Source organism: Triturus cristatus, chromosome 11, assembly GCF_964204655.1.
Source record: "Triturus cristatus chromosome 11, aTriCri1.1, whole genome shotgun sequence".
Classification (NCBI taxonomy): Eukaryota; Metazoa; Chordata; class Amphibia; order Caudata; family Salamandridae; genus Triturus; species Triturus cristatus.
In genome coordinates this window covers 197,445,139-197,471,911 of record NC_140594.1, presented here as the reverse complement: position 1 = coordinate 197,471,911, position 26,773 = coordinate 197,445,139, and the positions used below count along the sequence as shown (strand labels likewise).

Below are 26,773 nucleotides of genomic sequence, written 5' to 3'. Positions count from 1 at the left end.
TTGCAACTGCCTATACTGCAAATGGAAAAGTATGCATGGCCACAAATATCTGAACAGGAATTGAAATGGCCAGTGGTTGGCAAGCACACAATCATGTGAGTGTGATCAGGCCACTGCAACTGTATGTGCATATGTGTACCTCACCCCTTAAGGTAAACCCCCTCATCTAAAGGTTACTCTTGGACCTATCCCTCTCTGCAGGGTCACTCTGAAATGCTTTGCCTTCAACCTTCCTTTTTTCTGAAACCGTTGTCTCTGGTTTTAAGGACTCTGTGCACTTTGCCACTGCTAACCGGCGCTAAAGCTCTGTGCTCTCTCCTTTAAACATGGTGAAATTGGCTTGCACCCGATTGGCATATTCAATTTACTTGTAAGTACCTAGTAAAGTGGTACAATATGTACCGTGGGCTTGTACATACAATGCTACTAGTGGGCCTGCATCACTAATTGTGCTCAACTTAAGTTTCTCAGGCCATTTCACCCTTGCTAAATAAACCTTTTGCAAGGCCGTAACCTCTCTTTTTGATACCTATGAGTCACCCTCAGAGTAGACCATAAGCAGCCTGTAAGGCAGAGTGCAGTGTATTTAAAAAGCTGGAAATATACTTTTAAGCTGTACATGTCTAGGTAATAAGGAACTCACAAATTCGTTTTTCACTACTGTGAGGCCTACCTCATCCATAGGATCAAATTGGGTTCGTTTATTACATTTAATATATTATAACTTTACTGTGGGAGGAGGTAAGAAAGTCTTGCTTGGTGTCTGAGGAATTGCAATTCAAAAACCTCATTATTGATAACATCAGATCATCTTTGAAGTCACAATTCTGATAATGCCATTCCCTGACATTGGGTGTCAGGGAATGTAATTATGTGGAATAGTATTTTGTGTTGTGGTATGTCGTGGCTAAAGCTGCAGGCAAGGGGAGTCTGAAGGGGCAGGCATTATGTTCGACTTCTGCTGGTAAAGCCCAAGGCATCTCACTCTGTACATGGCAGGAGGTTTGCAGAGGGTGGAGGGGAAGGACTTGGTCAATTGAAGGAAAGAAAGGAGAGGGATCAATTAAAGGTTTATTGATGTATTCATTATTCCCAGTCTCTGCTTTCATGTTGGTACCAATTCTGTCAGGCTATTTCTTCCTATTACATTTGTCCCATGCTGATGCCCCCTCCTTTTCCCACATTAAGCAGCGCATGTTTAACGAGGAAGAAAGAACACACCCATGCCACTGTATCCATTGGCAGATTTAAACTTACCACCACCTTGTTGCATGACCCTCTACAACAGGGACCCTTGGACGGGATACTCACACTGTATCTGGTCTTGCAAGAGCAGCCAGAAAGCTCGAAGGGTGGTCTTGTTTACATCACAGTAGCCCAAATGGAAGTGCAATTGTAAGACCTCGTAGGCCAGTGGCTGAGCTTTATTTGTAAGTGAAGTGTGGTTCATAGGCAACTGTACCTTAGAGACCTGCAGGGGTGGCAGGGTAGCTTTCAGGTCTTTATCTTGCAGCCTAGCCTACACATCCCTGCAAGTAGTTCTGTTGTAGTAGCCTACATGGCAAATGCCAGAGTGACCAACACGTTGGTTTCACATCCCTATCCACTACGACAAGCACCCTTTTAGTAATGTGTATGAAGCTGTCCCAGCTGTTGGCTGTTAAATTCTGCACAGTGTGTATGTTTTATAGTTTTCTTGTGTATAATACAAACCAAAAAACACACACCTTTTTGACTAGTACTTGTGCTGGCCGCCTATTTACCTTCTTTTATACCATTGTTTGACTTCATAAGATTTATCTGTAAAATTAACCCATCGACCTCATTGTTTGTCCTGACTTTTTACCCATTTCCTTTAATTTTTAAAGCCACTGTCCATAATTTGCCTCTGTGCTATGTGGTCACCCTAACAACAAATGAGGACATATCGTGTCTGTTCATGCAGGTATGTGTATGTTTGCGCATGTGTGCACAGGTGTAGTCCACACTGTGATGGCACTGTGTGAATGCACCAGACGAACCCCCCTTGAGTGCAGGCGGAGTGCCCTATGGTTGCCTCACCTGCCTACATAAAGTTTTAATGCGATTTTGAGTACTTTTAAGAATGTGCTTTAAAAATGTTTTAAAGCAGAAATATTTTCATTAGCCTTACGGACGCGTGTGTGTTTGTGTGCGTACGCATGTCTATCTGTGTGAGGATTACACATTTGTGGTGTGTGTGCATGTGTTGTACCTGAATGTGTTTTCATTTTGTGGAAAGAAAAACATGTGAATAGTGAGAAAATAAGGAAGTAAAGAGAAGGAACAAATGTGCAATGTTTAGAATTAGAATCAGGCAGAGGTTAAAAAGAGTAGACGAGGGATTGGGTGTGATAGAGGGATGGGGGATGCAAGAGGGAGGAAAACTATGAGTAAGGAGATACAAAGAGAAAGAGGCTTAACTCTAATGAGAGCACAGGAAATCCCCTAGAGAAGGTGGAAAACATATAATAAGACCTTTGCTGAGTGTCTCTAGTAGATATATTGGGAGGGAGACAAAAGTAGGATGGGAACATGGGAGAAGAGAACAGGGACTAGATACCGAGGACAACAGGAGGAGGGATTGAGACAGATGGCGAGGAGATGTAAGCAGGGAAAAGACTGAAGAGAAAGTGGGCAGGAGAAGTGGAGGAAGAAAGTGAGAAAGGCACAGAAAGGACTAAAGAGCATTGGAAGAGAAGGCTATGGGTGAGATGGCAAGAGGAAATGATGGAAGGGGAAAAAACAGGGAGGAACAGGGGGTGAAGTCTGGGAAGAGCAGTGCTGAATTTGAGCCGATGTTTGCTGATGACGGCCACCACACTCATTTTAATGATTCCGATATTTAGCAAGAGCAACAGAGGTACAAGCATGAAGGACACCTACTAGCGCCAGAAGACTGCCTCTGGCCGCCAGCCTGCCGCCATATTGCGTACTGAAGAGCAGTGTAGGCGGTGGCGGCTCAGCAGTTGATCACTGTGGCCCCTGTGGCCCCTGTGGCTCTAGAAGTGATCCCGGGAGAGGTTGAGCCAGGCAAATAACGATGGTGCAGTCTCCCTAACCCAGCTGTGGGTTCGGTAGAGGCGCACAATAGGCAGGCTGTCTTGGTTGTGGGAGGGAGGGCACCCTACAGGGAAATGCAGTGCTAAAGCTGCAGGTAAAAGATAAAGCGTGGCGCTTGTGAAATAGGAGAGTTAAAGTTGAGAGTTTAAAAAAAAAAAAAAAAAGAGGTGAGTGAGCCACGCCAGGTAGAACAAAAGAAATGTGCGGCCGCCATACTTCAAGCTAAAGTGCAGCATTCCGCACAGCAACAATTTAAAAAAAAAAGAGATCTCAGAAGCAACAGATGAAGAATAAAAGCGGAAGGAAACTGTACTTGGCCGGTGCGCCTCTGCCTAAAACGTAAGTGACATATCGCTGCCTGAACCAGTTACAAGGCAGCAAAGAAGAGAAACACTGCACTGAATCAATTGCAAGCAGCAGGCAGGAGCAACGTCGTTTATTGAACACAGCAGGTCTTGCAGACACTGCATGTGCACTGCTAAGCTCGACCTAAAAAGGGACCCTCGGACCCACTTTTCAGATCACTTTTCAGATCACTTCTGGACTTGTGGCCTCTACAAAGAAGGAATGCAAATCTATATGAAGTCTGCCCTGCTAGTGAAGGACTGCCCCACTGCCCAAGGTCTGCTCTGCTGCTCAGGGACTCTTCTGCTGCTGTGAATTGCCCAGCTGAGGCCACCTTGCCTGTTTGGACCCAGCTCCTCCATACTATGTACATGGTCACTTGGGTCACTTCCTGTTCTGAGCTATAGGAACACAACAGACTCCCCCCTCCGAACCGTGCATCACAGCTTCTGTTCGGAGGCTCTTCAGGCAGGTGACCCTTTGCAATGCATTTTAGTGCCAACAACCGGCCCAACTCAACACATCTCGATGCACCTCGACTCCAGACCATGCATCGCAGGTCCTGTTTGATGGTTTCAGAACTACTGACCCAGGGCTACGCATCTCAACAAAACAGTCCAATTGGATGCATCTCAACACAGCACAATGCATCTTGGCACAAGTTCTTGTAGTACCACTGTCTTCATCGTCCTTGACGCAGCATGATGCATTTCAGCGCCAGCACTGCAGCTCCTGATTAGCGACTTGCCTGGCAACTGATGCAGCCTGACACATCTCGATGCAGGACCTTGCATTGCACGCTCCCATCAATGGCTCCTTGATGCTTGTGTCGCTCAGGCCCATGCAAGGGCTTTGTGTACTTTGATGCCCAGGACACAAGCTACTTTAACAGCAGACTGAACTCAGTCCTATATCCGGCTCATACACCATCACAGTCAGTCTAACTTTGTGACTTGGACATGATCCACGGTTATAAAATAACCACAATAGGTGCTTCATGCTTCAAAATCTTTAAATTGCATATCTCATCTCCTACTAATTGTTTTTATTATGCAAATTATTTCTTAAAGCTTAATCTATTTTTCTCGATTGGTATGGCGTTGTGTTGTGTCGTGTTTTCACTTTATTACTGTGTGAAGTGCTGCATAAATACTTACACATTGACTCTAAGTTAAGCCTTACTGCTTGGTGCCTTGTTCCCAGAGGGTTAATGTGAGAAATTGGGTTGTTGGTTGAGTGGATTGTGAAGAGTGCTCAAGCAGCAGCACAATTCCTGTCAGGGTGAACCACTTATGTCATTAAATTAACCTGTACTTAACCCTCTGGTACCTTGGTACAAAAGCAGTGAGGCTTAACTTAGAGGCAATGTGTGAAGAATGTATGCAGCACACAAACTGTAATAATAAAGTGAAAACATAACACAAGACAAATCCCACACCACTTTAGAAAAAATACAGTTCAATTTTAATAAATTATTTGACACCAAAATAACAAACATCCAATTAGTAGACTCAAAGTTATGAATTGTTAAAGTTGAAGGTAAAATTAGTGCCTAAAAGATCAAAGTGCATATCTAGTTGCACAAGACTGGGTCAAAGTCGATAAATATGGCCAACCGCTATGAAGTGCAAGCCAGATACATGAAGTGGATTGGGCCTGTTCGATGCTTACCTTTGGACTTAGAAGAAATTTCAGTAAAAAGTTGTCTGAGAAGGTAAAGTTAAGTGGGGCAAAGCTGCAGGTGGTGTTCATTTCATGTTCAGTAGATTACATTTTTGTTGGGTAACCCTTGGACGAAGTCGCAGTGAAGATTTTGACGTTTGGACTTAGTATATTTTTGGAAAGCCAAAACCCTCCAGTGGGATGAGGCTGGAGGCTTAGCCCACAAAAGTTTCACAAAGCCAGATACACCTTTAGCGGAGGACCACTGAACAGGATTTACTGCTGTGGAGAAGAATGCAGCGGAAGCTGCCGCAATGTCAGGCTGACCAGTGCTGTACCTTGGGCAGATAGACAAGCAGATTGGTCCTGGTCTTCTCCCGGTTCTCAGTTTTCAGGCAAAATTATTTATGAATCCCAAGTTTTAGATTTTGGATATCTGGACACTTTAAACATCACCACCAAGGGTCCAGGACTGGAGGGGCACCACTTGGGAGGGGTTTAGGATAAACTCAACATGGAACCAGGTGTGACTTCAAGATGACTGGAGCATTTTCTGTCCCTGAGGCTCTGATCAGGAGGGCAGCCAACTATTCCTTGTAGTCACTTTGCTAGTCCTGGTTTCATTCAATCAATCAATCAATCAATCATGGAACTGTAAGCGCAGTAGTCACCCATGGCGGTCTCAAGGTGCTGGGGTGGGGGGTCAGCAGTTCCGTTCAGTCGAAGAGGCAGGTCTTGAGGGCCTTTCTGATGGTGCTCAGGGAGGGGGCACGTCTGATGTTGATTGGGAGCTCGTTCCTGGTCTTGCCCGTGGTGTAGGATGAATTCAAGAAGTGGAATAGGGCTCAAGCAGCTGGTAAGGGCTCTGAGGGTTCAAGGCAAGCTTGAGGCAGCAGATATGTCATTCTAGGTGCAGCAAAACAGTCTTCTGAAGTACATAGCTGGCCACAGTAGCAGACAGTCCTCTGAGAGTCCTTCCGCAGCTCCAGAAAGTGAACTGAAGGGTGGGTCTGAGGTTCTTATTTTTATACCTAGTCCTTCTTTGAAGTAGAAAAGTTTCTAGAGACTGTCCTTAGAGATTTTTGAAGTATCATGTCCCTCCTGCTCTGGCTCCAAGCTGGCTTCATGAACAATGTAGTGGTTTGTGTTTAGCCAGGCAACACCCTATTCAATTGCAAGTGGCGCTCTTCCCGGCTCCCTCCCCCCATCGTGCCAGTGATATCCCATCCAGGCACATCTAAACCCTCTATTCTGTGGCTGTCTGATGGGAATATACAAAGTCCAACTGTCAACTACATCTGGTCATGTGATCCAGGAACAGGCTACAAGCACCAAATAGTTAGGTCAGGAAAATGTCAACTTTCGAAAAGTGGCACTTTTAAAAAAGTAACTTAAAATCTGAATCTACCGTCAAAGAGGATTTAAAATTACAATTCCTCAAACATCAAGCATAAAATGTTTACCTGTTCCCAATCAAACGATAGCACTTATTAAATGTAAAAAGGCAACACAATGTTATCCTACAGGAGAGGTAGGCCTCAGAATATTGAATTGTGGATTTAGGCTTTTTTCACTTTCCAGGACATGTAAAACTTGAAAGTACATGCCCAACCTTTTAATTACAACGCACCCTGCCCAATGGGTTACCTAGGGTCTACTTAGTGGGGACCTATATGCAGTATAAGGGAGGCCTCAACGTGTTTTAGGGAACTATTTCAGACGGGTGGCACAGTAAGTGCTGCAGGCCCACTTGTAGTATTTAATTTACAGGCCCAGGGAATATGGTATACCAATTTACTGCAAAATAGAGTTATAAGTAAATTAAATATGGCACTCAGGTGTCCGTCAATGTTACGATTGTTTAGGAAGTGAGCACAAGCACATAAAGTTGAACAGAATGCTAAAGCCCAAAAAAATGAGTTCATCAAAATAGGAGGGTGAAGGCAAACATTTTGGGAGAAGGCCATCCAAAGGATAACAGGTCTAACAGTTAAGCGCAGGAAAATTTGGGGACGGCTTGCTTTTCTCCCTGTCAAGAATTGTTTGTGTTGCTTGAGTAGGGTTTCAACCCCCCAACCAATTACCCAATTCCTCACATTTACTGATGTTCACAAAACATAAAAATGAAGAGACAGTGGTATTGTCACCCCAAACTATGCAGCACACTCCTTCCTTAGGTGGAGCGCTAGTGGCTAGTGATCACTTCAAAGGGAACCTGTATATTTTGGGGGTGCATGTGGCACGCGTGCACATCAAACTACAGTGTGCACATATCTAAATCAGGCTTCTCCAACGAGTAGTTTGTGAGATATTTGTACCACACCAGCTACCTATAAGTAGCTCTCCTTTGTGCAGCTCAACATACTGAATTAGTAACTTTTGATTGGTTGATTTACCATATGTATATCAAAATGTAAAAGCATGTATTGAAGACAAAAATGTGTGCATTTCTAGATGTAAGAAGCTGACATTTGCGTGACTGCGCCTGGATGCCCACAAGGGTGACACCAAGCACGCTACAAATCTACTGGTTTATTGATTGATTGATAGATTGATTTGGATAAATATGGTTGCATTTTCAAAATGTAGTTAAAGCTGATATATAACTGATAATCTAGCTGTTATAGGACTGATAAGTCGCTGAGGAGACTTATTACTAATATTATTACCTTGGTGTCAACAGAATTTATGTATTACCTGGATAGAGGCATTCCACATTAACAAACACTTTTTTGCGTTAATGCCGGAAACCATGCTTGATGAACAGAGGTGATCACGTATAATGTTGTATATGGTGGTTGTAAATCTGTCTGTTGTGGTCACCATTACAACACCAATAATATTAGTAGCTCAGAAAGTTTTTTATTGAACATAAGTAGCTCTTACAACAGAAAAGTTTAGAGCCCCTGGTCAATGCAGGGCATCGCTGACTGCCAACCTTCATAATTTTGCCCCTGATGTACACTTAATAAATCGAACAACATTTTACCATATTGTTCCAATAGAGACATTTACTTTACAGGTAACCGGTAGTAACCATTACCCTCTAAAAAACTCGACAACTGTTGTTTTCTTTCTTGATTCCACACAGCTGCCTGCAAAGACTGCAAAGATTAAAACATTGGCACCCGTCCTAGTAACAACTAGAGCACGGTCAGCGCTTTATTTGCACAACATGTACTGATACATAGCTGAGAACCCACACTTTTATATTTCCTTGGTGTTCCTTTTGAAGTTATGCATCTTCTACAATGGTGACAGCAGTATTTCATTTTGACCTCAGGCAGTGTATTTATTGTCAGCATTTGGAGGAGGTGTAAATCAGTTCGACGTAAACATCTTGGAATCTGCAAGGCTTGTGACTGACTCTGAAGAAAGTATTCGGAGAAACAGGACAGAAGACCGAGGAAAAGTAGGAAAAAGACACCAAACTGTTATTATTGAATCCATTTTGTGTTTTATATTCAGTCATGTATAATAATTCAGAGAAGGGAAGGTGCACTCGGTCAAGGACCCTTATACAAGCAAAAACAATATTCTGAGATGCATTTTCATCCTTTATTCATTTTCTTCAATAAGAGGATAGGCACAGAATTTAACCCCTTCGGTGCTCATGACGGAACGGTTCCGTCATGAGCCACGGTTGAGCTGTGCTCATGACGGAACCGTTCCGTCATGACCACGCCCGCGCAAGATTCCGTCAGCACAGCGGCGGAATTTGCGCAGCATGGAAGGGGTTAAAGGCATCTTTATTTATTGCTTATATTGTCTCGATATTCAACTCATTTAAGAACCTGACTCAAGCCTGTGGCAGAATCATCAAGGCATAAGGACTCCCGAACTAAGGTGCATATCAACAACAACCGGCGATAATTATCGCTGAGCGCACTAAGAGCTCGGATAATTATCGCCGGCTAGCGCCGATTTTTATCGCTGAGATAGCGTGTTATTAGCAACGCTTATCTCATCAGCGATAAAAATCCTAGCGCTAACTGGCTAACGTGAGATTATCGCTGGAAACCCAGTGATAATCTCACGTTAGCTAGTTGATAGGGACTCACAAACTTAGCCATGATATCCACCTTCCATAGAATATCATGGCTAAGTCAGTCCTGAAGCAGGCGTAAGGAAAGTAGCGATAACAGGGGTTATCGCTACTTTTCCTGACGCATTAGGCTTGCTGATAGGAGAAATGGCGCTTAGCGACATTTCTCCTGTCATGCCAGGTCAGGAACGCCCACTTTGCATCTCATTAGAGATGCAAAGCTGGGCGTTAGGAATCCCGACGCTAAAGCAAGGTCTCACGCGTTAGAGTGACCTTGCTGATTAGGCGATAAAATTATCGCTGCTTTTCGGCCGAAAACGGCAGCAAAAGCGGCGATAATTTTTTATCGCCTGCTTGTTGATATTCCCCTAGGTATCCCTGCAAAGCCACCCTAACAGCAGTAAATGTGCTATTCAAATCTCTAAAACATAATATGAACTCCCATCAGCTGACTCCCAGCAGCTGTCCAAGTCACTGGAGAGGGTGGCACCTTTGAAAGGAGTTAACACAGCTCAGTGACGGGCTCCGCCAACACAACTATCATCCTTCCTCTGTCTGCTATTGAAGGCTGTATGCCAAGTGTGCAAGGACAAGGGCTCTGTCTAGGAGTCTGCCCGTGAAAGGAGTCATGGATGCCAGCTGGCAGTCATCCCAGTGAAGCACACAGAGGGTGATGGTGCGAGAACGGCATCCAAGGAGTCTCACGAGACTCAGAGGATCAAACACGCACAACCTGAAAAGCGTAATACTTCATGCGATTTCTTTGAAGCAGCTTCTTTTTTCAATGCTCTCCAGACATCAAACACTATTATAATATTACTACATATCAGACATGAGAGCATCATTCTACCTGCTCTGCCATGTCGCCATAGGACACGGGTTCTAAGATGCTTGATGAGGGTTTTGTGGATCTCTAAACCTCAGAACTGTGCATGATTTGATAAAACAACATGACTTTCCATTCTCAAGTGCCATTTCTATTTTTACAGGGTACTTCATTCACTAGGCACGGAGACTCTCTCTTACCTGATGGTAGTTTTCCAAACACATAGATTCCCTGAGTTTCTAAATACTAGGGGCCTGATTTATATGTCGACGGAGAGGGAACTCCGTCGCAGTCCCCATCAATATAATGGTGTGCCCACCTCATTTAAATTTGGTGGACCAGCCATAGCTTGGCAACAACGGAGAATACTTTGTCCCTTCCATGGTCAAACTCCTTTGCCAGCTCGGCTGAGTAAGGGCCATTGAAGGTTTTGCTGTATGTCCACCCACCCAATTTAGATGGGCAAACATACAACAATATTTCAATGGCCATCACCACTAAGGGAAAACCTGGCAGTGAGGGCCACTGAAAAGTGCTCAATGCCCCCTCGTCACAGGAGGAATCTCCCATGGTGGGGGGGAGCACCGGTTTGTGAGTTTCTTTTTGAAAATAAATAGAAAAATTGTAAGGTTGACGTACAGCTCCGTCATGTTGACCAGACATTTGTCGTTTCTTTATTTTGCGGCTCAGAATATTGTTTTTGCTTGTATAAGGGTCCTTGACCGAGTGCACCTTCCCTTCTCTGAATTATTTTGCGGCTAAGACTCCAGATCAGACAACCCAAAATTGCAGACAGAAGCAAATAAGTCTCCCTCAGCCAATTTGGACTTGTGGAACTCCGCACACTCGGATTAGCAGAACTTGAGCCCCTTCTTAAACATTACTTTCTCTGAAATTACTGAGTGGCTTTTCACCAAAGCCAGCTAGGGCACTTCCTAGTGTAATGTTCAACCTTCATACCAAATTTGGTGTAATTCTATTCTGCCGTGTTTTTTTCTGAAAATTGGGAATTCAAATGAGAAACAGCATTTTCGAGACTTCTGTCCACCATTTTCTTTGTCCTGGTTTGATAGGTCTGCACAAAACTTGCCATGCAGAACCCAAAATTGATGTACTGGTTTTTGGAAAGTTTCATGCAGATTTGTCGAATGGTGCCAAAGTCATTAACCCCTTCAGCGCTGCGCGGATTCCCCCGCGGTGCTGAAGGGTTCGAGCGCGGGCGGGGCCATGACGGAACGGTTCCGTCATGAGCACAGCTCAACCGATGCTCATGACGGAATCGTTCCGTCATGAGCATGGAAGGGGTTAAGAAAACAAAACATATTAGGCACATGTGTAGGTAATTGCATATCTATATCTATATCTGTATTTATGTCTATATCTATATATTTATATATACTACACAGGTGGCTATAGTGCCTATGCTATTATTTTTAGGTCAGACTTTACAATGAAAAGTAATTTTTGTTTTGCTAATAATATTGGCACTATTTGACAATTCTTTACAACACTTTCCAAACAAATGCAAAGCATACAATTTTGGTTCTTCATGAAATATTTATTGCGGATCCCTGGAGCAGGGGCCAAAAGAAAGAGGAGTGACTGAAGTACCTTCTTGATTTTCTTTTTTGCTTTTCTTGATTACCACATTTCCGTAAGTTCTCTGCATGATCTCCCTTCCTTGGTTTCATTCTTCCTTTGATAAATTCTCTTCCTGTATCTGTTCACTTTTACTACTACTTCTCTCTTTCCTCGTTGATTCCTTGATCTTTCCTTTCATATTTCCTCAGAATCAAAAGGCTGCTGTTTTTTAAACATTTTAAACAGTCATGTTTAAAAGAATGTGTCGTTTCAAGTTCTTCAGATAGCCTTTTGATGATTTTCCAAATTACTATTTGCCCAAGACAGAGAGAACAGGATTTCTTTCTAAATTACATTTTGTTTTTATCTTTTGTCGATTCATTGATCGAGCTTCCAAGAAATATATCTTCAGCAAGTGGAAATGTTGTCCCTGACCCATTCCACAGTGGATAAATATTTGTAATCGGGCTGCCAAAACAAACTCTTAAACCGTAAAGTCTAAGTAAAGGCAGACATAAACATTTAGCTTACTTAATGGCGATTAGCGTGTATACCTCCATAATCAAAAGACACCAAAATATATATAAAATTACAAAATAGACGAATCTCAATTGATTTAATGTATACTGCAATAACTATGTAAAACCTTACAATAGAGTCCTTATTAGGGTATGGAACTGCAATGACTACATTTTAGTTTACAGTAGTTCTCCAGTTTTTTTCAGACCTTTTCCAAATCCAAATATAGCGTGTGCGCAAACACAAGAAACAGTATGGCATACAGGAATGCTTAGTAAGGGAGCAAAACATTTATATTTAGGCCTGGTACAAGGATTTCTGGGGTCCTAGTAACAGAATGTTTCAGCTGGAAAATCATAGCGCTTGCTGCTTACCTTGATAAATCTGAAAACAATTTGACCTTGTAGGAAATTCTACCCCTAATGAGTAATTAGAAAAGGGAAGAAAAACATGTTTATTTTTATTGAAATTGAGAGTTTAAATGTCTTTCAAATGTATCATCCTGTATGCTTCAAAAGTTCACAAGTAAGTAATTGAAATTGATAGATGTAAACATGACTGCGCGTAGAAGGATGGGCACATCGGTAGTTGGAAGTATGGAAGTGTGGGTGGTTGAGGGTGAGAGTGTGTGGTAGGTGGATGAATTATTGTGTATGTGGGATTATGTGGATGGATGGATGAAAGCCTTCCGCTGTGCCAAGTGGTAGGTACTCCTTCTCGTTTATTTCTTCTCTTTTTTTGATTATCACAGGAAAGTTAAACATTCTGATAGTCTATTCTGAAAGTTCAGATGACTGTCAGTGCAACTAATATCTGTGGGACACTAGCAATGATATTAAGGCTTCAAGATATTCAAGGTACAGCTGTGGCTAGTGTGTCCCCACCTCTAGCACATGACTCACATTGGGGGGGACACCATCTTTCATGACCATTGAAGGCCATGGTCACGAAATAACTATATTATAGCCTTATAGCCCGCCGCAGCGGGCTATACTGGCTATTAAAGGCCCGCTACAGCGTTAAAGGCCCAAGCCGAAGGCGAGGGACTTTAACAAGGCAGCGGGACTTTAATAGCCGGTATAGCCCTGCTATGAATGGCTATAAGGCTATTAGAACATTCTGCCACTAGAGGGCAGAATGTTCTAACAAATTAAACAAAGCCTTCAGGGAGCGCAAGGGGATTGAAATCCCCTCAGGCTCTCTGAAGCCTTTGTTCACAGCCAGAGCTGTGAACAAAGAAGCATTGGAATGTTGGAGCTCCGGGCTTATACCACCCATTATAAGCCCGGAGCACTCCATTGTTTTCAATGGAGCTTCCAAAGTTCCAATGTTCTAATTAGTTATAATCCATAAATGTGGATAATCTTTCTGTGTGATACTACAAAAGACAATGGGACAAAGGTCTGTTTTGGAGGTTGGCAATAGAATTGAATTCTCAATAGCTGTGAGTCAAAGGGCCATTCACTATTGCACTGCCCTGAGTACATTTTAACTATCATCGAATAGTTACTATTTGCTCACTATGCGTAACCTCTGCGAGGTCTGTGTGATAATATATGTTTGGGTTGTTGGCATAGCAAAAGGAACGCGTGGTCAATTTCTTTGTGAAAATGTGTATAAAGTTCACAGTAACAGCAGTATTATTAAACAAGCCAACTCATAGTGTATGGGGTCATCAAGTAACATATTTGATTTATTAGTTCCTTTCCATTACTGTGCAGAATAATGGGATAAGTTTAACCAGTGGGCCTCACACTTGCCTTTTAAAAGTATATGGATCTACAATGGGGTCATAGATTAACTCATTGCCCGTCATTTGAAATCCTATCGCTGGTATTCTTCACTGTGAGAAATATAGTTATAGACATTACTACACTTGTCAGCTGTGTTATGCTCATTCAGGTAGTAGTTAAGACTGCATTGGAAAGATTTAGAAGGGGATTCCAGATTGCAAGCTGTGGCAGCAAATTGATGTGACTGTGGATGGTGTGTTTGGAGGATGGAGGTGAGTCATCTTAACATGAATCCTAGCATAGAAAGGTGGCCAATGCATAGATTTGAGAAATAGAGAGGTGCAATGCGTTTAATTAAAACCAATAAACAGGAATCCAGAAGTATTTTCTTCTTGTTGAAACAAGGCAGTTAATATTCAGGATGCTGGAGCAGAGAGGACTGGTGCAGCCTACTCTGAGTGGAATAGAGAGAAAAAAAAGCAGTCATCACCTTGAAGTGGTGGAAAGAGATAATAGAAAAGACTCGTTTTAGCTCTTCAATGATTAATAATCTGCTTTTAAGTGGTGACCTTGATCTGAGAGTTTGTAGATTGACCTCTGTGCTGGTGAAGTCTGGGATGTTTTCATTGTTTTTGTGAAGTGTTTAAATAGCAGGAGAGAAGTTGGAAACATAGATAGACATTTGAGAAGACATGAGGGATGAAGGAGTTTTACTTCATTTTAGAATGCTTGACTTGGGGGTTTAGTCCCCTTCTTCTCTCCAGTAGACATTTATCATATTTCGATGGTGTTCAGTGGATCTTTGACGCAAAGCTGATTTTTGTGTCCTCTCCTTATGAATGAAAGGTATGAAAATGTATTTTTAATGGCGGGAGAGAGTGAACATGTTGATGTCGATGGGGTAAGAGGTGAAGTGTAGCGTTTGAGAATTCACATGTGAATGAAGGTACAGAGGCCTTGAAAGAACTGACCTTCATGCTGTAAAGGAAGAACAGTACAAATCAATGGTGGGCATTGAAGGGATTTGTCTTTTCGTGTGATCTATCTTTATTTTTTTTATTTTTTTTATTAGTATGGCATATAGTTTGATTCTGTCCATTGGCGGGCTGCTAATCACCTCCCACATGTATTTCCTGCCCTCTAAATGTGAAGAATAATTGGTTAACCCTGATGGGCATATCTGATCTTTATCTGAGTTCATGATATAGCTGTGCATCAATTGGGGCTAGAGACATAAAAGGGTTGTCACGACCCGCATGGTAGATTTAAAATTACAGCTTCAGATTTAGCTCTGCAGTCTGTGCAAACGTAGGTCTAAAAGCTACAGCAAAGACATGTCAGAGTAAACTTTTTAAAAAGTACGATTTCAGCTATTATAGGACATTTCGATTTTACACTACTGATAAAATTAAGGGACTCTCTTGATATCCCAGTTAAAGCACCATTGAATTTTTAATATCCAAGGCTTCTAATTAGACCTTTTGCTTTCTATGAAACATACATATTTATTGGCTAAATGCATCCCAACAAAGACTCATACTACCAAGATGTGGAAAGAAGTAATGAAAGTGATTCAGGGGACTTATTAAGATGATATGTCTTCTTTATGGAATAATTCATCTAAATAATAGATATCAGCATACAATTGGGAAAGGTGAGTTTAAATGGTATTATTTTGTGGATCATGGATGTGTCGACGAGTCGCTCAATAGAATGTTTTGAGGTCCTTAGGTGTAAGCATAAGATAAGGAATAGTGGAAGGAAACAATATTCGAAAATAGGCTCAGTGCAGGGTCAAGGTGCTGCCTTTCTGCTGGGGAACTTCCCTAATCGACCAGCAATTCTTACAATCTAAAATCTTATTTAATTGCAACTAATTTATAGCTTCTGTTTTAGAATGAACATAGCTCATGGAAAGGCATTGATGTAGTGTTTTGAACACATTTTTCAGGCATGCTCTGTAAAAGCAAGGGTGAATTTCCATATTGTCAGAGTACGAGTGCCCCGGCATGAGTGCAACTTTCGAAAGCTGGTAAAGTACAGTTTCATTACAGAAGAAACCACATTGGGTGGCCTGCTTGTTTCTCCATCTGAAAAGATACTTGTCCTTGGAGGAGCCTCTTCTTCTTCTTCTTCACACAGATGAAGTAAGGACTGGAGGGGGATTTACGGTGGTCCAACCTACAGTGCAAATGACTTCCAGGAGTAAATGTCCAAGATTGACAAATCCTGGAAAAAACCTCTTTGAATAGTTACAATCTTAAGATTATCTGAAGAGGTTCATCCCTCTCTACAGATGCATCGACACCAGAACACCTGAGTTGAAAGCAAAACCCGAAAAATGGTTAAATGCCAGCCATATGCCTTTTTGCGATTATAACCCCGATGAATGCAAACTAACAGGGTTTACGACTGTGAAGAGGATTTCTTTAAATGTATACTAGTTCTTTTCTAATGCAGAAATATTTCCATTATCATAATGGGACTTTTGCGATCCATTCTGAATCTTAAATAGAAAGGGGAGACTCTCTCCTAATTTCAATACTGAAATAAATGTATTAATAGTTTACAACCGCAATGGCAATCACAAACCAAGTTGCGGTGGTGATTGATTTGCGGAGAGAAAGGGGACCACTCGGGACTCCTCCTCTTTTTTGTTCTCGCTACTATTGCCTCGAAGACACATGTTGCATTCAATCTGTGGGTTTCAGTCCGCTTACTGGCTTACCATTTGCTCGCTCCATCGTCACTCTCATAATCTTTCTCCCTATTTGTCCTTGGCATGCATGTGTCATGCCTCTTCTTGTGTTTAGTCCTCCCTAGAGAATGAATCAAGTACTAGTATCCATCCACTGCTCCCATTTTAGTACCTTGTTTTAGGAACTACGTGGCATATTAACAAATCGCCGCTTTAGCGGAAGAAAACTGCCGCTAAAACGGCGATAATGGGCTTGATAATATGCTCTATGAAATTCCAATTGAAGCCCATGTTAGATGTCCTTCACATCTAACATGGGTTTCCATTGGAATTCCATAGAGCATATTATCAAGCCCATTATCGCCGCTTTAGCGGCAGTTTTCTGCGGCGATAATTTTATCGCCTGGCTTGTTAATATGCCCCTAAATTTGTCCTTGTTTTATGCACTCTACACAGTGCTCGTGCTTTTACCAGCTCTTTCTCCTTCCACCTGGCCTCATTCCCCCAAAACCCAGTGATAGATGCATTCAGCATGCGACTTCAGTGATGTGTTTCTTCCACCTTTCAAACCACCACCCTTGCTTCTTTATGACTCTATTTTAGCTACTCAGCAACTAAGGGTGGATTATATATTTATGTATTTTCTCAAATTCTGTGGCAATATACTAAAGATGCTATCGTGATATACAATGTATAAGACACACCCTACCAATTTGAAAATTGCCGGGTTTCACCATCAAAACTGATAAGAGCTTGAGACTCATAATATGTAAATCAAGCAATGGCGTTCAGCCTATCACTTGTACGTAACCTCAGACCCAATCACGTTCCACGCTGTGCAATGGCCATCTTGGAAAAGTTGGATTTACATGTAATCGGCAGCTATACTTTTCGAGGAGCATATTGTTTTTATTACAATGCATTATGCTCTGTTAAGCAAAAGTTCAATTTTCAGTAAATAATAACATGAATGCACTAACCAGAGCAAAGTCAGATTTAAATGCATGCTCTTTTATTCTGATTTAGGACCAAGGTGCGATTGTATCTAGAATTTCATCTTCCTCCAAGGATTACAAAACTACACGTTTTGTTTATATGATTTAAAAGTGCTGTCACACCGTTTGTTGATGACAACAACATCTATAAAATAAGCGTTGGCGTGCCACTGATATGGCCAATAGCGAATAAATGAGTTTCCATCTTTTCGGTGTGCTCCATACTGTTCTCTGCTCATATTCTAGCCTGTTGCTCTAGCCCCCTTGGTCACTTCTTCATGTCATGCTAGTCCCTCTTTTATGTCGATGATCTGTACTGTGTCTGTATATGACTCACCCAGTTGAGAAAGGAGGTATGGGAGCTCAATTTTAAATTGCAAAACTGTGCTCCCCCAGCGTTCAGTTGTGACATAACGACCAACACCAGCTGCGCAACAGTTTTTCTGCCGAGAACCCATATGTCAATGTCACCAGCCCCAATGCTATACACAAACACAATAATTAACATTGACAACGCTTTTAGCTCTCAGATCGCCAAGACCTATTTGCTTTGTCAATGCTTATTGACTCATGTTGGCAGCCTTAGGGGTAAGACAGTGGTCCACGGCTCTACTGTCTGCTTATTTTGAAGTATTCCAAAATGGAAAACGTATTTGTTTTAAATGCAGCACAGATTTCTAAAGGATCATGGGCTGCTTTAAAAAAATAACGTTCCATTCTGGAATGCAATCATAGGGTTGGTAGTCTGTTAAACCTTGCAGGTCACCATCCATCATAGCCTTTCACAGGGGGTCACAAATTGCGACCAGCTTAATAAATATTAAATAGGCAGGTCCTTCTGTGACCACCTGCAATTCAGTATTTTGTGGACTGATCTATTAGTACATAGGTCAGTTTCCAAAATAGATTGTATTCTCAATAAGTCAGTGCTCAATGTCCTCCCTTCTTTTCTAGCTCCCTCCCTCCATTTATACCACCTGTCCTACTCTCCCTCCCTTTACACTGCATTGACCAGTCATGCCACAGTGCAGGTGCGGCCGGCACAGGTAGGAGCGGTGAGGCAGGGCGGGGTGGGGGGAAGTCGGCAGACAGCGGGATAGGTAAAATGAAATACAAAAATAAATAAAATCACTTACCTTGCGCTTGACTCATTGCCGACTTGGCAATGCGGTAATTGCATAATAAGTGTTTTTTAATTTTTTTTAATTAAATTTTATCCTATCCCGTCATCTGTCGACTTCCCCCCACCCTGCCCCGCCCCACCACCCCACCGCTCTTACCTGTGCCGGCTGCGCCTGCCACTGTGTAACCTAACAATTTTTGATGGCTGTCGCTGTCACCGACTTTCTTCTGAACTAGTGCGCGCGCACATTTTTCAAGCTGCGCAGGGAGAGAAGGCCTCACACGAAGGCCACCGCTTCAAACTCATCACAAGCCAAAGCCGTGTAGATCAACTCTGTAAAATAGCCTTGGCTAATGCATATGCACAGCCTGGAAGGACTGGCTAAATATCTATGCCCGGCTTTGAAAGGCATTGTATCAATCTTCCTTCCCGCCTTGAAGGTCAGCCTCTTCAGGGTCATGGAGATGAAAAAGGTAATCTTTCCCAAAAGAGCAATCTCTCAGTATTATGATTCAGTGCGGCAGTATTTCTTCATAGCGCGTATCTGTGCTAACGGCTTCACTGGCACCTCAGGCTGAAGGAATATTTGTTTTTTCATAACAGAGTTGAAAAAAATGCATTTTTAAGCATTCGGAGCCACAGTGAGTTCCACACTCCTTTGCAGTTCATGCAGGGCTACATACCATGGGGCAGCTTTACAAGCCCCTTGCGCCACTTTTGCGTCACTTTTAACATGGGAAAAGTGATGGAAAAGTGGCGCAAGAGGCTTGTAAATATGCCCCCATGTTCTTGTTTCGAGTGCATACAGCAAGGAGGGTTAGGTGGAGGCGTGGGGGGGTGATTTAAATTGGTATGATATCCATTTTAGAAAGGTGCAGTGTACGAACCTCTTTAAATTGAGTTCAGTTCAATTAAATAACCTGTATGTCTTGTCTATACCCAGAGTAGTAGCAGCGTCGCCAAGCTTCCGACTAGATGGCATACTCATCATGGCATGGCCAGCCCAGCACCCCTGTCTCTCACTCCAGATGCAACAGGTCATTGACGTGTCTAAAGAAAGATAGCAAAAAAAGTGCCAGTGTACCCGGGCGGGAGATCTGCTGCTATATTTTGCAAGGATTTGTAATGCAGTAGGTAGAGGAGTTGATGTGCAAAAGAGGGATGTCCAGAGGCCGGATGGCAGGGGATAGGGAACTTGTCCTCTTCATATAATAACTGGATATTCATTCAGTTTTATCGGTCTCGCCTGACCCAGCGCATGCGCTGGTCTCGCGAGACTTATTGAGAGGGCTCCAAAAAGTGTTACCAGGCCAGCCTAGAGCTACAGTGCAAGTGCGCGGGTGCACTTCGCCGCACTTTACCGCGAGTACTTTCACTTTTGCGACCGCACGGCCGCTTTGACGTTTGATCGTGATCGCAATCACTTTCACTTTCGCTGCCACACGGCCGCTTTGCATAGCCAATAGGTCTCGCTTTTGGGACCTTATAAGTATTTAGTTACTGTTGCATGGCTAAACACTTATAAGGTCCCAAAGGCGAGACCTATTGGCTATGCCAATGCTTGTTAATTAATGGGACCTCCTTGTATTGCTTTCGATCAGGCTTTAGCATTGTTATGTTTCCCTTCTATTTCCTTTCAATGCCTGATTCTGGGTTATACTCAGGTCCTTTTAATGGTGAAATAATCGTGGATAAATGTTTTCTCTATTTTGGGCACAAATATGTTTCCACTTCTAGAACACTTGAGTATTTGTGCAGAGAACCCGGACTAACAGTAGGGGATACTAGATTCTGCCACTTTATATAGAACACTTTTTCTGCTCACAGCGTCCATCTTTTCTCTTACACTCAACTGTGTGCATAACTTTGGAAAAGATGGGGTTTATCAACGGATGCTCACAGTAGCACTTGCCTGTGTGGCTAGTACCTTCCACAGAAGCCATTCCTCTTTTCTATAGTATTATGGCGATGTATCTGTTTTTCAGATAGAGTCTGAACCTGTCTGGCATGGCGGCTTTCAATCTGACCTCCTCCTCTTAAGCGTTTGCTATACTAGATTTAGAGAAGCGGCATTGGTGACTGCGGAGGAAATATATGGCCATCTCCTCTGAACTGCATGCTTTCCACTCAAGGATCTTTCATTGTGCTTCAATTCTTTGTTTTGGCGCCCATTGCTGATGCAATGACCCCCCCTTCCTCAAACCTTCTGAGCTTCTACTCCAGATTCACATCTTCCACCCTTCAATTCCAGGATTCCAGTCCAGAAATGATAAGCTTGAAGAAAGAGCATTCAACCAGCAACTTTGATGCAGTATTTACAAGCATTAAGACTCAAAGGGGGATATTCACAAGGAACTATCGCCGAGTTAACGGTACATTATCGCAGCCAAAGTTGCGATAAACCTATCGCCCCAATCACAAGTGGTGTTAACAGCCTACAGCACCAGTTTACCCATGATAGCAGCCGCCAAAAAAATCGCCACAGATGACCCCCGCAACTATCGCTAATGAGATGCAGAGTAGGCGTTCCCGTGCCAACCTAAACATGTGCAAAATAATCCGCTAGATGTCGCACAATCACAACTGGTGACATGCATGTGTCGTCACAAAAATGAGAATCACACATTCACTTTCAAAGCAACAAATGAAACTGTATTAAAATGAATACTGAAATGAAATGAAGACACATGGCGGCTTCCCTCGGGACAATCCGTAGGTCACCGCCTGCAAGACAAAAATCATGATGAGAAGGTGTGTCCTGCGCAAATCAAAGGACAGAGAGAGAGCGAAGGGGAGAGAGAAGAAGAGAGGGGGAGAGAGAGAAAGAAGAAGAGAGGGGGGAGATAGAGAGAGAATAAGAGGGAGAGAGAGAGAGAAGAAGAGAGGGGGAGAGAGAAAGAGAAGAAGAGAGGGAGAGAGAGAGAGAGAGAGCGAGAGAGAGAGAGAGAGAGAGAGAGAGAGAGAGAGAGAGAGAGAGAGAGAGAGAGAATGCTGCCCCTGCGCACCCAGGCCAAACTGCTCACCTGCTGCCACCGGTGTGTCTCCAACCACTTGCTGGTATGTATAGCAGTACACCAGGTCACACATCTGACACAGAGTCGTCATCTGAAACAGAAACCAGGTACATGATTGGCACAGTACACACACTTGCACAAACAACATCGCCTGCCTGCCCATGCACACCCAGGCAGAGGCACCCCAGCCCTTCCCACCGCCCATAGGAGCATGCCCGCCCATGCACACCCAGGCAGAGGCACCCCAGCCCCTCCTGCCGCCCATCGGAGCATCCCCGCCCATGCACACCCAGGCCTCACATTTCACCTTCCACCACCAGCGTGTAGACAGGAGGTCCCACCACGTGCCGCTGCAAGCCACAAGCCTGAGGCCCGAGGACATGGCACCCTCCACACCATGCAGCCCCGCTCCGCAGGCCACCAGGTCTCACGTTTGGTGCTGGGTCTTGATTACTCCATGGGATAGGACATACCAGTGCACCCGGCATCATCTCAGGCTGCACACCCGCTCATCTCAATGGGTGCCACTAACTCTGGGATCCCAGAAGCGACGCCACGTGGTGGTAGGCCCGCGCTGCCCGCTGGCTCTGGCCTACACTGCGGTCCAGCAGGGCACACAAAACCTGAGCTGTCCGGACCGCTGGGACGGGGCATCATCGCAGGCTGCACACCCGCTCAGCAGCTTAAGTTGCCACTAACTCAGTGCACCCAAAGTCACCGTCCCGTGGCGGGGTGACTGTGCCAGGCTCAATGCTCCGAGTGCCACTAACCCTGTGCAACCCCACTCATCGCCACGTGGTCGAAGGCCCGTGACGGCCGCAAGGCCTCGGGTGCCACTAACCCTGTGTGCAACAACTCATGGGCCCTTTATGATTGAGAACCGTGGAGTGTCCGTCATCCAGTCACTACCGGCAGAGGGAAATGTGACGTCATTAGCCCCTTATGTTGGCGGAGTCACATGGCCTGTGACACCTGTGCTGGATGGGTGTGGTGTGCGTGCAAACCTGCCCTCAGGGAGTGACTGTGACATGCTGACAACTAGACCAGTGACCTGCACACCACCAGCGAGTATGCCTGCGATGGGTAGCAATGAGGGCCCCCCTCGGAGCACAAGCGGAGTGGTCTGGCCTGCAGTACGCTGGATCAGCACAGGGCTCGCAACAATGACTCGTGGGCTCTGGGCGTGGTTCAGTCCATGTCCGGACATGGAAGTGACTGATGCGTGTGTCCCTGTTGTAGTGTCCACGGGACCCGGTACACAACATGCAATGTAGCACCCTCTGACTGGCATCCCACAGGATGAGCATCATTGACGCAAGAGAAATCACTGTCCCTACATTTATCCACACATTCATATTTGAATGATGAAAGACATGACACATCCAGTGCAGTTCTGCAGCTGGAGCGGTACAGGGCAATGCCGAGCACACTACACAGTATGGGCTCTTGGAGGGCCAGCTAGAGTCCATCTGGGAAGAGGAAGGATACAGTCTGCAGTCTGTCGCCGTGTCATTGGTCATCAAACAGGATATGGCAGTCTATGTCGCTGTCCAAGGTGAGTGCATCGGAGTGTATCGGGGGTCAGTGGAAAGTCATTAGGTCATGTGCGGCACCAAGCAGAAACTGGCCAGGTGGCGGAAATGAATGCTAGTGCCTCCTGATCACAAACCCATCCACGTCCTCGCCCCCGGATGTGTGCTCTGCCACACCTGTGGGTGTTGCAGTACTGGCTAAGGCACTGTGTGCCACTGACACATCAGGTGCCGAAGTGGATGCGTCTGCCGCACTGTGAGGCAATGGCACACCAGGGAGTGGAGATGTGGATGGTGTGGGGGCAGCAGCATTCATCTGCGCCACGCCTTGTGGCAGCAATGCCATGATGATTATCTGCAGGGCATGGTAGATCCCAGCTACATTTCGCTGATGTACAGCGGTGGCTGTCATCCTTTCCACCTCCATCCGCACCATGTCCTCCAAGAGCCTCCGCATGTGTGCCAGCTCACGGCTGGTATCACTGGTGCCCCTCTGAGCGGACAGGTGACCTTCTCTGTCAGGACTCCAGCGAGGTCAGTCAGGGCTCATTAGAGACCATGGAGCGGGTCTAGACACCTATGGATGGCATCCAGTTTGGTGACCATGAGGTCGAACCCCACCCGCACCTGCTCAGCTGTCTCGCTCTGGGCCTCCAGCCCACGGCGTTGGAAGGCCGTGTGTTGTTCCTGGGGGTCTTGGGAGACTGCTGGAGCCGTGGGTGCCTCCTGCTGGGTGGTTTGGGTGGTGGGTGGGGTCTCCTCGATGCAGCTGGTCAGCCCTGATCCTGGAGGTGAGTCGCGGATGATGTCAATGATGTCTAGGAGGGCTTGTGCATCGATGCTGGGGTTGTCCTCCTCATCATCAGTGAGGAGTGGCTGGAACTGCTCTGCAGGGGGTGTTGACAGTGTCCCTGCAATGTGAAGGGGAGATGGTGTATTGCAATGTATCCACATGTATGTAGCCGCATGGTACATGTTGACATTCGGACAGCATGGTATTATACATTGTGAAAGTCTATAGATCTGGGCGATGACCCAGAGTCATTGAGGGTGTGCACTGTGCTCTGCTTGATTGTGCATGTGTGCCATCGTGGCCATCTCCACCCATCCCCTCAGTACCTGGTGGTCACTCAACCTGTTTCGGTTGTGTTGTGTCCTGTTGAGCAGTGTCCGGTCCCCCGACTCCGGCCACAGTATCCACACAGATGACTGTCGACACCAGCTCGTGTCATCCAGCACGAGCTGTGGCTCTGGGCCCCCACCTCCAGTTTTCATTGCTGCCTTCTGGTTGGCTGCGAGTTTCTCCATGGTCTTCCACTTGATGTCATTCCATCGCCTCTTGACCTCGTCCATTGTCCTCTTATGCTCTCTGACGGCATTCACCTTGTCCACGATGTCGCGCCATATTCCACTTTTGGTTCCCAATGACACATTGGAGGTGACGAACAGTTGTTGATGGTATTTCATCACCTCCATGACTATGATCCTGTTCGCCTGTGGACTGAACTTCGTCTTCCTCTTCTTCTTGTCCTTTCCCTTCCTTGTCCCCGAAGTCCCAGGCTGGTCGTCCGGGGTGCTTGTGGGGTTGCGCTCGTCCTCTGCGCCTGCTCCAGCTGCCTCCATGGTGCTTAGATGTTGGTCAGTTTGTGTTTGGGTATTCTTTCTACTTTTATGGTGATTTTTCCTGCCTGCCAGGTGTGTGTTGCAGGCCTGGCGCTGCATATCGCTGATTTCCTCATCGCGCTTTGGCCCATCACAGGTTTTTTTGTGTTGGAGGTTTTCTGTTTTTCTCTCCATCGAGGTGGTTGTATCGCGGACATTGTCCGCAGTTTCGGCAAACTATCGCATGGTACCGCCTTGTTGTGAATTCCACGTTGACACAGGGTTATTTTCCCGCAATGGGCTGCGATGTTGAGAGTTGCGTTAAGCTACTCTTGCGGTAGTTGTCACATGTTTTTGTGAATAATGTGTTTCTACCTTCATGCCCCTCACACCCTCAGTTCGATCTGTCAGATGCTCAGGAGCATGTCTGCACTATATGTGGTTTTTGTCTCCCGGACTCTTCTTCAGCTATCTCATTTGCCCCAGGCCATCAGCCCAAGCTGGATATGGCACCATCCATCTCTGCTGCCTTAATCAATGTACGCTCCTTTAAAAAACATCACGCCGACATCTTTGAGCTCCTCTCTGATCACCCTGTTGATCTTCTGTTCCTCACGGAAACATGGCTCGATTCTAATTCTGACCCTTTGTTCACTCTGGCTATCCCTGCGGGTTACAAAATTGCTAGGGCGGACCGCTTAGAGGGAAGGGGTGGCGGGGTAGCGGTTATTTTCAGAGAAAAGTGGGAGCTTATTAGGGGTGAGTCTCATGGTTGGGGGTCAGGAGAAGCGTTAGACTTTAGCATCAGGCTTTCCCCCCATTTTCTTCTTGGGGGGTCGCTGTTCTATCGCCCCCCTGGTCCTGCCAATGCTATCGCTCAGGAGTGGGGCGATAAGTTAATTTCTAGGGCGCTTCGTTTTTCGCAGTTCCTATTCCTCGGAGACTTGAACATACATTTGGACCAAGGGTCATGTACTGATGCTATTATTCTAAAAGATATGCTTCAGCTTGCCCAGATGTCTCAATGGGTTGTCCTCCCAACACATCAGGCTGGTCACATCCTTGATCCTATCTGTTCTAATTTTTATATTCTAGTAGAGGATCCTCTTCCCCTTGTGTGGTCTGACCACTTCATCACTTTTTTCTCCTGGAAGGCTGGCCCTCCCCATGCTGCCGATTCTATCTTGCGGAAACCAGCCTTTAAGAAGGTGGATCCCGCCTCCTTGGCTGGGGCCCTGGCAGCCTCCAGGCCGACCCTTACTGGTGATGTTGTGGAGAGTCTCGCTAGCTTTACTAACTGGCTAGACCAGTCTATGACCCGGTTGGCTACTCCCACTTCCTCTCGGTCCTCGAGAGTCTCTCCATCTAAACCTTGGTTTTCGCCTGAGCTACGCTTGCTCAAACAAGAGTGCAAAAAGCTGGAACGGATTTGGCGTCGCCAAAAGTATTGTCCTTTGGCCAAGGCCGCTCTGAGAGCCAGGCAAAAGATCTATTACTCTGCCATTTTCCAGGCAAAAAACCAATACTTTACAGACCGTATTGAACAGGCTGGTAATAATTCGAAGGAGATTTTCCACATAGTCCAGAGTTTTACAGCCCCTGCCGCTCTTAAGTGCTCGGGTCCGGCCACGGATGACTGGTGCAACTCCCTCTCCTGTTTTTTCTCGGATAAAATCCATCTGATACAGCAGTCCCTGCCTGTCTGTGCGGCTTCCTGGATGGAGGATGGACGGACTGTGCATCTGCGGGGGGCCTTGAACCCTGTCGCCCACGTCCTGTCGGTCTTTTCTCCTGTCGATCTTGCTAGCACTCTCAAATTACTCAAGGGCCTTAAGTCCGGCTCGCCCTCGGATTGCTGCCCAGCCAGATTGTTGGCAGCAGTCGCAGAGACCATTAATTCGGAGGTCAATGTTATTATTAACCTCTCCCTTGGGGAGGCTTGGGTTCCACCGGAATGGAAACAGGCCAAAATTCTTCCTTTATTGAAGAAATCGTCCCTTGACCCTTCACTGCCTGG

At 45.1% G+C, this 26,773-nt stretch overlaps 1 protein-coding gene across 5 annotated transcripts in view; it reads left to right on the top strand.

The window, feature by feature from the left end:
• CMKLR1 (chemerin chemokine-like receptor 1) overlaps positions 1-26,773 on the top strand; it is a 257,881-nt gene that overhangs the window by 156,631 nt on the left and 74,477 nt on the right. The window contains exon 1 of one of the 5 annotated variants that reach the window (XM_085633480.1): positions 8,377-8,500. The exons of the other annotated variants lie outside the window; for them this stretch is intronic. The gene's annotated coding sequence lies outside the window, so the exon portion shown is untranslated. Of the gene's footprint in view, positions 1-8,376; positions 8,501-26,773 lie in introns of those variants that run through there. 5 annotated transcript variants of the gene reach the window in all.